Here is a 12,768-nt window from a genome sequence, read left to right on the forward strand (position 1 = left end):
TTTTCCTTTTGTGTGCAGCTTCTGTTTTCTCAGAAGGTGAATCATGCACTTCCAATAACAGGATAACGTATGAAACAATTCTACAATGGATGGAAGAACTTCACATACGACTTTATGAATTAACACTTTAAGTCAGTATGACATCTCATTCCTCTTTCCTCATTAGCAGTAAGAAAGCAAAGGCTGAAGTAACATCCCTTTTCAACCCAAACTACCCAAAAAACTTCTTCTTATGCTTTAGTTATCTTGAAAACTATTCTAATACCAAAAATAGGAAAAAAAGATTTGATAACCACCAAATTATAATTTTCATGTTAGCAAGGAGAAAAATGGAATTAATGACTCCTATTTTTGAAGTATCTGCTTAGAAAAATAAAGTCTTATTTCTAGATATTAATAGAAAAGTATGACCTAAATAAGGATGCCTCACATATAAAACAGGGGTAGATATTTTGAAAGTTTCTTTTAGAAGGATAAAGTATATGTACTGATATGTCTAAACACAGATGTCTGCTTTTGCTCAACTATCTGGAGGATTTTTACACTATCCAGAGATATACAAGCATACTAGAACTTTTCTATAAGCTACGTTTATGAAACTTCAAGGAAGGAAAATTAATTCTGAGAACGGCAAAACTAGTAACTCACGATGCATTATAGGTTTGTCAAAACTGTAACCCACACCAGTCCTGACAGTTCAAGTATTTGGAAAGTGGGGCTGTTTCACTCTTGCAGGCTGAACTCCTGATGACTCTTGTTAATGAATAGGCTGCCAAACTTCCTAAGAGAGGAGGCACACGCTTAGGCCCTATTCTAAAGGGACTGACTGATGCCATTCACATCTCATTATGAACATGCTTATTCTGCACAGTACTTGGCTGTTGCCAAGGCTCTGTATTCCATACTGCCACAGCAAGCCGCTGGTCCTGTTAACAGCAGGATGTTAGGCCTGAGTGGCCGTCTGGCGAACAGGCACTCTGACACTAAGCTGGCACGTGCTGGCGCAGCAGGAGCAGACCAAGGCGTGACAAATTACTGAAAGAGCTCGGCTAAACTTATGGCTGACAACCACCTGAGCCTTAGGACCTCTATGGGCCTGCCATCAACTCTCAATTCATTGCTCACCCTTTTAGTCTGCAGTCTGCTTGTGGGTCCAGTTTAAACAAGGCAGATAACTATAAAGACTTGTCATGCTATGCCTAATAATACCCTGCTGTTTAACGAAAGCCCCTACTGCATCTAACACATAAGCATACAATGCGCTGGACAACTTCTAACAAAACATAAATTCATATGCATTTTGCTAAACACTGGATAGAAGACATTAAGAAGACTAGCATGCTATGTTCATCACAATCATAATGAACAACTATGTCCAAACTTATTTATGAGGGGAAAGTCACAACTACAGAATAAAGGCATACGAGACAATAGTATGTCAAGCTGGACAATATGTTCACAAGTCCTATACTTAGATAGCTGGCTATATTCCGGTTCTTAAGAAAAGTTAAAGGTTATTCAGAATGCAAAAATAAAAGTTTTGGATCTTACTATTCAACAAATATTTATTGAATGGGAGATACTATGTAGATGATGTGAAGAATACAAAAGAGGGTGAAAGAATGTCTATTCCCTTACAGGGTTTATTGTAAGGAAAGGACTGTGCAAAGCTTAGAAATAACACTCCTGCTTGTGTCAGCCTTTCATGTTATCATTCTCGTCGAAATTCAAAACTGGTAGAATTCCACCATGTTACACCATCCTATTACTTTGATCATATGTTTTCATTCAAGTTCTAGGTTTTTCTGGAGTGTGAATAGCACCCAATAATATATGACATAATTTTGATAAATATCCATTAAAGAATGGGGCAGGACCAAGAGGTGGTCAAAGACATTTTCATTTAAGGTCTAATCCCAGATAAGATTGCTAAGAGAAAACACACTTCTGATATGTTTAGAGATAGCAAAAAGCTGATAATTTTTTGAAAGGCATTTAATTTTGTGACCCTAAAATGAAGATCTCCTATTACTTGGGCTGCTAACAGAATTACATCAAAGGGCATTTTAGAAGAGTCTCATTCCAAGGAATACTTAGGCAGGAATAATTTGCTTTTTTTTTTTTAAAGTAAAAGGCATTTGTTAAATAGGTACCAAGATACACTTACACTCTCTGCTTAAACATTAAGATATGACAAAATATGAATTATGGCAATAACTCCTGTCAAAGTGAAATCTGAACCATTTGGCTAAAAAAGGGAAACTATAAATGCACACAGTTAGAGAAACTCAATAACCTATTTTAAGAACAAACTGACTTGTTCACTGTATGTTTTGTGGCTCTTTTACAAATGAAAAAACTCCATTAGCAAAATAGAAACATGATTCTGTCAGAATTATTTTCACATTAAAAACATAATATATGTATAAAAAAGATCCGCGCTCCCCCCCCCACCCCCCCCCCGCCCCTAACAATTCAGACAAAATTCAGTCACTGAATAGTGAGAGCAATGGTTTTCTTTCAGAAGACCTGGGTTTGAGTTTCAGCTCCCAGGTCACCTATCCTGTCTTACTCTGTTTTCTATGGAGATAATACTTACACTACCTGCCTCACTGTATTATTATGAAGAAAGAACTTTGCTAAAACCCTATAAAATTATCAGCTATCACTATTATCATCCTTACTTTAGTTTTTGTTCTTTTCTATTCCTTTCAGTAGCTCATATTACTTAAATTTTAATGTTAATTTTTTTCTTGAGTCTCTTTAAAATTTCTTTATTTAAATAAAGTGACTTATGACCATTTCTTAGCTAAGCAACTCCTACAGGAAATTGTTTCTAAGAAACTCAGATTACAAAATGCATGATTTTTTCACATTTGTTTGCTAACCTCTAATATTTTCTATTTCAAATCCAATTGCTGAACTCCATAAATTTTTAGATCTATGGCTTTACAGAATTTGCTTATCACAAGTAACAGAGAAGTAAAAGCATATGAATTAAGATAATAGAGGTAATCTATGAATTTTGAATCTGAACTTTGGAATGAACAAAATAAAAAACTTGCTCTTCAAGACTTAGTTGTATAATTAGTGGCTGAAATACAAATAGGAATAAATAAAAAGTTAAATTTAAAAGTAGTTCAAATCCACCAAAAATATTAAGCTTACTCTAATATTTAAAGGTCATGAAAATCATACACAAATGAGTTTGGCTTTATTTTAAAATTACTCTATTGTGATTCCAAACTTCTTTGGGGTGGGGTGATGGTGAGGAAAGAAACATGGTAGAAAAAAATTTAAACGCTTTTTAAACTTTTTAACCAGGTAGTTTTTATATCATAACATGCTATGTTAGTTTCTCAGAAAGAAAAATGGTCTTAAGCCCAGTTTTCCTCTTCTATTAAAAGAAAATTATCTTTTAAATAAACTGTACCAGTCAATACTGTTTATATCTCTGCCAGTGACTGTAGCATCAGCTGACTGAAATGAATCATAGGAGTCAGAGAAAAGACTGTAAAGTAATTAGAAATTCTCTACTACAGAACAAGTTTCATTTTACAAATGAGGAAACTAGTATGGAAGACATCTGACTTGCCCAAGGTAACACCTCTAGTGAATGGCAGATGACAGGAGTGTGGATGTAAAGCTAGAAGGAAACTGAGAGGCTGTCTAGTACAACTCCCTAATTTGACAGATGAGGAAACTGAAACACATGGGGATTAAGGATATTTGTCCAGAATCAGAAATTAAGACTCAGAGGCAGGATTTTAAACAGGTCCCCTGATTGTAGAGTTAAAACTCTTTCAACATTATCATCCTACAATGTCAAAGGACTAGAAATTATATGAAATCATATATGATGACAGATTTAGAGCTAGAAAGGATTTCAGAGTTATTTATTTAGTCTGACCTCATTTTGCCAATCAGAAAACTGAGACCCACAAAAGTTAGGAATTATTCCCAGTCCAAGGCTTTTTCCTATCTATACTCAGTAAGAAAGACAGTATTTTCATTTCATTCTTTTGAGACCTCTGGAGAAGCTATTTCTGAAAATTTATTTGGTAGCCTGTTCCAGGATCTAACAGTAGTTATAGCGTCTTTGTCTCAGATTATGGTAATGGGTTCCATTTTTGCTATTTATACCAAACTGACTACTTGAAAAAATTCATTTAACTTGGACATATAAACACCACTTAAATAGGTCCTAAATTGCTGGAGGCAGGAGAAGAAGCCATGACAGATAGGATACTGTGTACTGGAGATTCAACTAATGGTAAAAGAAGCCTTTTCTGAAATTTTAGCTTAGAGGCCCAGGCTATTTTTTTTAACTGAGTTTGATACAACGCTGTAAAAAGAAAGGAATACAGTAAAAAGGAGAGGAGGCTAACAATATGTTACCACTATACCATTAGGGTTGTAATAATAACAATGATGATGGCTAATATTATATAGTGCCTTAAGGTTTGCAAAATATTTTACACGTGCTATCCTATTTGATCCTTACAACAACCTTTAACAGATCAGGATACAGGCAGAGGAAGATTAAGTGATTTACCTAGGATTACAGTTAGTAATGTCTGAGGCAGGGTTTCCTGACTCCAAGTACACCGTGCCACCTACCTGTCCCACAATCACAATCCTTCCATACATGTGGAGACTGTAAATAACTCAATTATGGGTTCTATTTTTCAGCTCTTTAATCATTTATACCTTCCTCTCCAGTTCCATTCCTGGTTCTCTCGACTTTCTAAATGTCACAAAATTCTCACCATGGAGGTTCACTCGACTTCTGTATTTCTCACACTAGAGGCACTCCCCCTCACTGTGATCCCTTCCTTTAATTGGCTGGTTCCTCCCAGAACCTCCATTGTAAGTAAAATGCCCAGGCCAGCCATCTCTTTATCCTCTTAGAGGCTCCACTCCTGATCCCCATCACCCCCAGTCAGCTTCCTTCTCTGTGTTGTCTTCTTCACCCATCAGAATACAAGCTCCTTGAAGTCAGGGAATGTCTTTATTCCTTTCTGTTTGTATTGGTATTACCAGCACAGTACAATGCTTGGTAAATAGTAAGTACTTAATATATTCTGGTTGTAGAGGGGAACCAGATTGTGAAGGGTCTTAAATGTCAAGCTAAGGATTATTATTATTTTTAAACAGAGAAGTGACATTATCAGGCATGTGCATTAGGAAGATTACTCTGATATTTGTGTGAAGGAAAAATAATATTGGGGAGAGATTAAAAATCAGGATGTTATCACCAGAGCCCAAGTAAGAAATAATGAGGGCCTGGAATAAAAGTGGTGAAAGTATGAATGGACAGAAAGGATGGATCTGAACTGTGATGGTAGAATCAACAGGACTTACTGAGGGATTGGATCTGAAGGCTGAGATAAGGGTCAAAGATGGTGAGACAGCTAGGTGGCATGGTAGATAGAGCACTGGATCTGGAATCAGGAAGACCTGAGTTCAAATCCAAACATCCAAAACATTTTGCAAATCAAATGCTTACCAGCTGTGTGAACCTGGCCAAGTCACTTAATTTCTCTCTCTATTGGATTCTTTATTTGTGAAATGGGGCTAATAACAACACCTACCTTTCAGTATTGTTAGGATAAAATGAGATATTTTTAAAGCACTTTACAAACCTTAAAGTGTTATGTAAATGCTAGCTATTATTACTTTGTTTCTATCAGTAGAAATAAGCAAAATGTGAGGAAAGGTACATTTAGGGGATAACAAGATGAGAGGCATTATAAAAAAATGAGTAAAAGTACTAGGGTAATTTGAACAAATACAAAGCTATAAATCTCTTATATTCTCTACAACTGCCAGCCAATTATTTGACTGTAAAGATGTGATCTGCTTTAGAAAACCACTTGTGAAAGTGTTCATGTTTTCATCAAGGATACCTTTGATATGATCATATGCCATTTTCTTACATTTTTTTTAGAGATAAGAAAATGGAAATGTTGTTTGGTAGTTGTAGATGTCTTCTTTCTTTTTGAAAAAATTTTTGTTGATTATCATTGTGATTTTTCTCATTCTTTTGGAATCTTCCTCCACAATATCTTAAAATTGATCCCTGCAATGCCTTTCAAGTTGTGTCACTTCAAGTACAGAATTCTCTTCTTTGTATTTAGTGAGACCTGTTTGTTTCCCCTACTTTGTCTTATGTCCCATTTCCACTTCCCTATAAAGCACGTTAGGTACTAAAGGGACAGGATTCCAAATGTGGTTGCTTCAATGATGCTTGCTACAGAAACACTGGCAAATCCATCTAAAATCTATAATTTGTGGCTTACTTCTAGGTCAATCTATAAATAGTCAAGATAGACTGGCACTGTTGGGTCTTCTGCCATGCTTTTGGCAGGCTTCTTCCCTATGCACAACATTTCACTATTTTCTGAGGTGATACTGCTGGTATAATTCACTTGTTCACTGCTGGAAGTTTGTCACTGTTGTCTCTACAGTCCTGCCCTAAGTCAAAGTGTCACAGTGTGGACCTAAAATAAATACTTAGATATTGGCATTGTTGTTTTTCAGTCATGTCTGACTCTTTGTGACCCCATTAGGAGTTTTCTTGCCAAAGATACTGGCGTGGTTTGCCATTTCTTTTTCCAGTTCACTTTACAGATGAGGAAACTGAAGCAAACAGGGTTAAGTGTATTGACCAGGGTCACACAGTTAGTTAGTTTCTGAGGCTAGATTTGAATTTAGGAAGATGAGTCTTCCTGATTCCAGGCACAGGCCTCTATCCACTGTACTACTTGCCACAGATACTGACACTGACATATTTAACAAAACCATGCTTAGAAGAACACTAGCCTTATCCAAATTTACAAATGTTAAAAGATGCCAATGGTAGCACTGCTATGGGCATATTTAATAATCTATTAAAACTGCAACACAAGCCACACGGTCATGCCCTGTTAGAGACAAAGCATTTGGGGTAAGATGTCAACATTTGTTTATGTTCAGTTCACTGTTATTTTTTGTTGAAATTTCCTTAAACTACAACACAACTATCAAGAAAAAATCAATCACCAGGGGAGAACATGCAAACTGAAACCAGAAGAAATTCATTTATTTCTCCTCTCCCCTTACATTTCTTCTACTCCCTACTCATTTTGTCCTTCCCCAGGTGATGCAATAAAAATGCAAAGGTTTTTTTTTTTCATATTCTGAAAAACTTGTAATTCCATTTCAAAGCCTAACACCTTACAGTTACCAACAGGATAGATTACCTATTAGAAAAATAACTCCTTTTAACCTGAATCCATAGAATTGGATTTAATTACTATGTAAATAAGAGAAAAGGAAAAAATGGACATGCAGGATGGGAGATTAAGAACCCTGGGCAGCAGGTCGGGAGAGTCCTTGGCGAGGCCAGTCACTTAATCTCTCTGTTCAAATGACTGAGTACTTGCCAGGAGCTGAAGGATACAGAGATAAGGTTATTGGGGCTCTGTTCTCGACTCCTCATGGAATTCAGAAACTGGGGAAGGGATATGCAAGGTCACAACACCAAATGATACAAAAGTAACCACTTTCCACTACACCTTAACTCAACAGGATTGTTCTGAAGAAAGTGTCCCTATGTTAACAGGTAGCACAAAGGACAGTGCTAGACTTGGTGACCAGAAGTCTTGATTTTGAATCCAGACTCAGCCTGATACCTACTAATTGTGTGACCTGGGACAAATCATTGCATCTGTTTACCTCCATTTCCTCACCTGTAAAATGGAGATATTTAACAAAAACACCTACTTCCTAGGGTTGCAGTAAGGATCAAATGAGATTGTATGTAAAACATCTTGCAAACCTTAAAGTGCTACATAAATGTTAGCTATTATTATTAAATCATGATTGTCATAACTTAAAATATTATTAATAGAGAAGAAATGATAGGTAATAATCAAACCATGATAATGAATATTTGCTTATTTACATTTTAATTCCACATGTACAATTTGGCAGACATACTCTAAGTGTATGGTAAAGTATATTATATCCCAGATTATTATTAAAAGCAAATACAGTGTGGTATCAGCTGACTCAAAGTCAAAGGACTTGAGTTTCAATTCTGGATCTACCACTTAGTATATTACTGGACAAGTCTCCAGGCCTCAGTTTCCTGGTGTATGAAATGAAAAGGTTGGACTAGATAGTCACTGAAGTCTATCCTAGCTCTAAATCTAGGATTTTCATGATAATTTAGTAACAGACAAGCACGTTATTTAACTGAAACATTTCACGGAATTAAATCAATGCTTGAAAAGTGAAACAATAAATATATTTAGGAGGTAGAAGATTAGGTTATAAATAATATACTATTGGGGTTGAGTTAAATTAGTATGAAAATCAGGCAATATCTATACGAATAAAATAAAGAATTTTTTACAGATTTTTTTTTAAAGATACAACTGTATTCTTCTTAATCAGATAGAATGAAAAAAATTGATTTTCTCAAACATATCAAATTGCTGAATCTTCTAGGAGCTTTGTACTCTTGTCTTTATAATATCACTTAGTAGGTAATTAAAGCTACATAAACTTTAGAATCCAATACATTTTGAAGGTATAACAAATTTACATAAATTTCTGCTAGAAACTTTCAAACACAATTTTCCCAGAATTTTTCTGGAGGATGAAAAGAGTGTTTCTTTAACTAGAACTTTCCTGCTCCCCTCTGTATCTCCATCTCCCCTCCTTTGGTGTTAGCTTCAGCTCCCATAATGCTTAAAGTGAGAAAATTCCAACAACCCCAGGTCTCCAAGTCTCACATCAACAAAAACATCAATGACAAGAAAATTAGTCAGTGTGTTTATTTCAGGCTTCTAGAAAGTTCTGTCAAATTGAATAGAAAAGAGCTCAACAGGTCATTTTACTTAAGAAACTGGTATGAAAAACGAGATAAATTTTTATAGGCAAGAGAAAACTTAGCCATTCTAGCATATTTATATATATATATACCTAATTTTCAGAAGAAGCAAGTAAACATGGGCTCAAGTCTGTTTATAGCTTTTCACTTATAAAGATAATGAACTGGGGAATTTTCAAAGTTAATCCATGAAAAATCATAAAATCTATTAATACTTAATATACATGTAATTCCAACCCCTTCACAGATGACTGGGAATACTAAACTGGATTTTAGAATCACAAGTAACATTGTAACTAGTAAACTTTACTTTTCAAAGTGTTTTTTTTTACTCTCTTTGGAGTAGTCTTTTGAGTTACAGAATTTAAAGTAAAAAAACTGGATTTTAGAAATTAAGTATATTATGGCTTACTAATCCTTAACTATATGATAATATTCAACATGGTTCATTTTAAATATTATAGCCTTTTCAAATGAAATAATTGCATATTTACATGATCAATTCCTCTTCAGCCTTTTCCAGGGTAGTTAGGTGGTATATTAGAGTTAGGAAGTACTTTCCTGAAGTCAGGAAGATCTGAATTCAAATCCAGTCTCAAGCATTTCCTGGCAGTGAGACCCTGGCTAAGTTATTTAACTTCTGTTTGTCTTGATTTCCTCACTGTAAAATGGGGATAGCAACAGTACTTATGTCCCAGTGTTGTGAGGGTCAAATGAGATAATATTTGTAAAGCGCTTAGTACAGTATCTAGCACATAGTAGGAATTATGTAAATGTTAGCTATTATTATCATTATTATACAAATGTTAGCTATTATTGTTATTATATAAAGGTAGCTATTATTAAGAAAATATTAATATTTCTAAATTAATTTGCACTAAGGAGTAAGTAAAACACACACATACGTGTACACACAAATAATTTTCCCTTTTTTGTTCTGGACCTGTTATTTCTTTAGCAGGGAACTTCCTAAGAGAAAATTCCTTCTGCCAATGTAGAACACATCTGCTCTGCAACTTAGTCTTAAAGAATTGTCTTAGTACTAATCAATTAAATGAATAGCCCAGGGGGCACACATGAAGACTAGAAATGGAACTTAGGTCTTCCTCTCTAACAACTAAGTATATAATACAATGTGAAAACACAGAAGAGCCTCAAAAAGGGCAGGTTTGCTTATCATATCTTCTCCATGCAATACCCCTCTCCCAACATGAGAAAGTGAAGATACAACTGATAATAAAGAAAAGCCTTTTCTCATAAGTGATGTCATGTCTATTACTAACCTGAAACATTCTTCTAAAATGTATCACACTATTTTTTAATGTGCTAATGATAGAATAGTGAAATCAATAAGGACTAGGTAAAATATATTCTAATAACAGTGATTTCTGTTCTCCTTAGATGTACTACAAGAATAAATGAAAAGTATTTCTTAAGTGCTTATGTATCCAAAGCACTATGGTAAGTGTTGTGAATGCTAATTTAAATGAAGATAGTCTTCACACTCAGGGAGCTCACATTCTAAGAAAGGGAGATAATACACACAGATTTCAGCATTACATCAAATAGAAAGCCCCTGTGGTCTTTAGAGTGCAGAATATTCCTCTTAGTTCTTTCTAAGAACATTCATGAAAAATATTTCATCAAAATTTTTTTTAAGGTTTCACTTGAATTTACATTCTTCTGTCTACCACACATCTTAAAATAATATACATAAAACATGGATGAAAACAGGAAATAATTACAAGTAACAATGCTTCATTTCCTCATCTCTGGTTTAAAGGCAGCTAAGGGTTTTTCAGGTTGATATTAATCATAAAACCAAATTAACACATGACAGGCCAGAACCGCCAAGAAAATTTAGGGGTTTACCAAATGCAAAGCAACTTAGAAACCAAGACAACAACCTCTATATGAAGTATGATATATGACCTTGACAGATGTGTTCATGTTACTGTACTAACCACTAGAACAATATATTATGTCACCTCAAAATACTCCAACCACTAATTTGGAGTCAAAACTCAACATACTTTCACAGACTTATCATTTATGTTTTATCTTCCTTAACAACAGAAATAACAAAAAAACCCTTACCATTATTATATCTGTACTTGACTGGAAATTTGGGGGAATTCTAACAGAATGGATGTACTACCCTGAGTAGATGTACCAAAACTTTCTTTATCATCCAGTACTAAAATAGCTGATTTGACATTAAAATATTACTTGATATAAAGCAAACTAAAAGAAGATGTATTTGGTAGATAAAATCAAATCCATAAAAGTTAGATCTTATGGAATGAAAACATTAATAAACTAAATTTGAAAAAAGCACAAAACTGCAAAATCCACCTAAGTCCTTTTCTGATATTTCACCATGAGATGAAAGCAGCTTTTGAGTTTTTGAAGGCTACACCAGCAAGGTGCAAACTTGAAGGTTCTACCAGGTTGGAGATGCTTTAGGAAGTCAAGACAGATTATCTGCTTTCTGAGGGCCAGAGTGTTTAAGTTCATCATTAGCAGGCTAGCCATGTGATGAATTCGTTGCTTGTGGCCCTCACCCCGGGCCCATCCATTTCTACAGTGACAGTGGCAGAGCAGTGTGGAACAGGAGACGTAGAGTGCTAAAAATCACACTATAAGTTTTAGATTATCTATTAAATATTGACTTAATTTTTGGCACTCTCATGACAACAAATGGACATATTCCTAGAGCAGGAGTTCTTAACTTTGTGTGTGTGTGTGTGTGTGTGTGTCTGTGTGTGTGTGTGTGTGATGGAGCCCTCTGCAGGTATATGGACTACACTTTAAGAACCCTTTAAGAGAAACCAAGTCTTCAATCTACTCAACTCTCATGACACTCCATTACACCTCAAGTCACACACACACAGGGAAGTTAAACACCCTTGATCCTGCCACAACCCATAAGATTTCCCTTTCACGGTCATAACCTAACTTTTCATATCTTCCTGTGTCCTTACTTCTAATTGTATTTTTTCATCTCACTGCTCTCTTCAATTCCATCTATCAGTACTTTCCCAGGCCTTCATCCTTACTCTAACTTCACTCTCCATCCTTTCCAATTTCAGTTCTTTAGGTTATCAGATCAACTCTATATTGTCCTTTGCTCTTGATCTCTTTGTTCCCTTATCTTATTTTTTGTTGCTTATTCCTCATCAAAACCTATCCTGGATTACTCCCACCATCCCATTGGTATTCCAGTGCTATTCACATATAACTGAAAGAAGCCAGAGGAAGTCATGTAACAGAGCTGATTGGGTCTACTATACATTTATGTAGTCTAATCTCAACTGGGCCCTGACTGTAGCACAGGAGTCCTTTACACCCCCTCAACTGATTCTCCTCTCCTCATGCATGCCAATCCTCCCCTATCCCTTACTCTTACTACACAAGAGGTGGGCTTATACTTCACTAAAGAAAAAAAAGAGGACATTAAGAGGGAGTCTCCTCTTAAGCCCCTCCCTCTTATACAGAAAACCCATGGCATTCTCCCCATTTCCTACTCCTTTACTCCACTCTTGGATGACACCACTGCTTCTTCCCACTTCAAGCCTCTTCATCTCCTATTCTTCTGACTTCTTTGACAGACTGTCTCTACAATCATCCCTTCTCTCTAATCTCACCTGGCCTCCTGGCTTCTTTTTTTGCTGGCTACAAATATCCCTAAGACTCTCCCCTCAAGAAAAACCATGACTAGACATTACTCCTATGGGTAGTGTCCTTCCTATAATCTTTCTTCATTTTCTTTCATTCCTTAAAAATAATCTATCTACACTTTAGGACTCTACTTGCTCTTTTCTCTTAAATCTTGCCTCCTTGCAATTTAGCTTCTCCTTTCATTAATCAACTGACACTGCTAACAA

At 35.5% G+C, this 12,768-nt stretch overlaps 1 protein-coding gene across 7 annotated transcripts in view; it reads right to left on the reverse strand.

The window, feature by feature from the left end:
* The window catches only part of RALGAPA2 (Ral GTPase activating protein catalytic subunit alpha 2), a 428,361-nt gene that overhangs the window by 43,902 nt on the left and 371,691 nt on the right, over positions 1-12,768 (reverse strand). The gene's annotated exons all lie outside the window — the stretch shown is intronic.

This window comes from Notamacropus eugenii, chromosome 1, assembly GCF_028372415.1.
Source record: "Notamacropus eugenii isolate mMacEug1 chromosome 1, mMacEug1.pri_v2, whole genome shotgun sequence".
Classification (NCBI taxonomy): Eukaryota; Metazoa; Chordata; class Mammalia; order Diprotodontia; family Macropodidae; genus Notamacropus; species Notamacropus eugenii.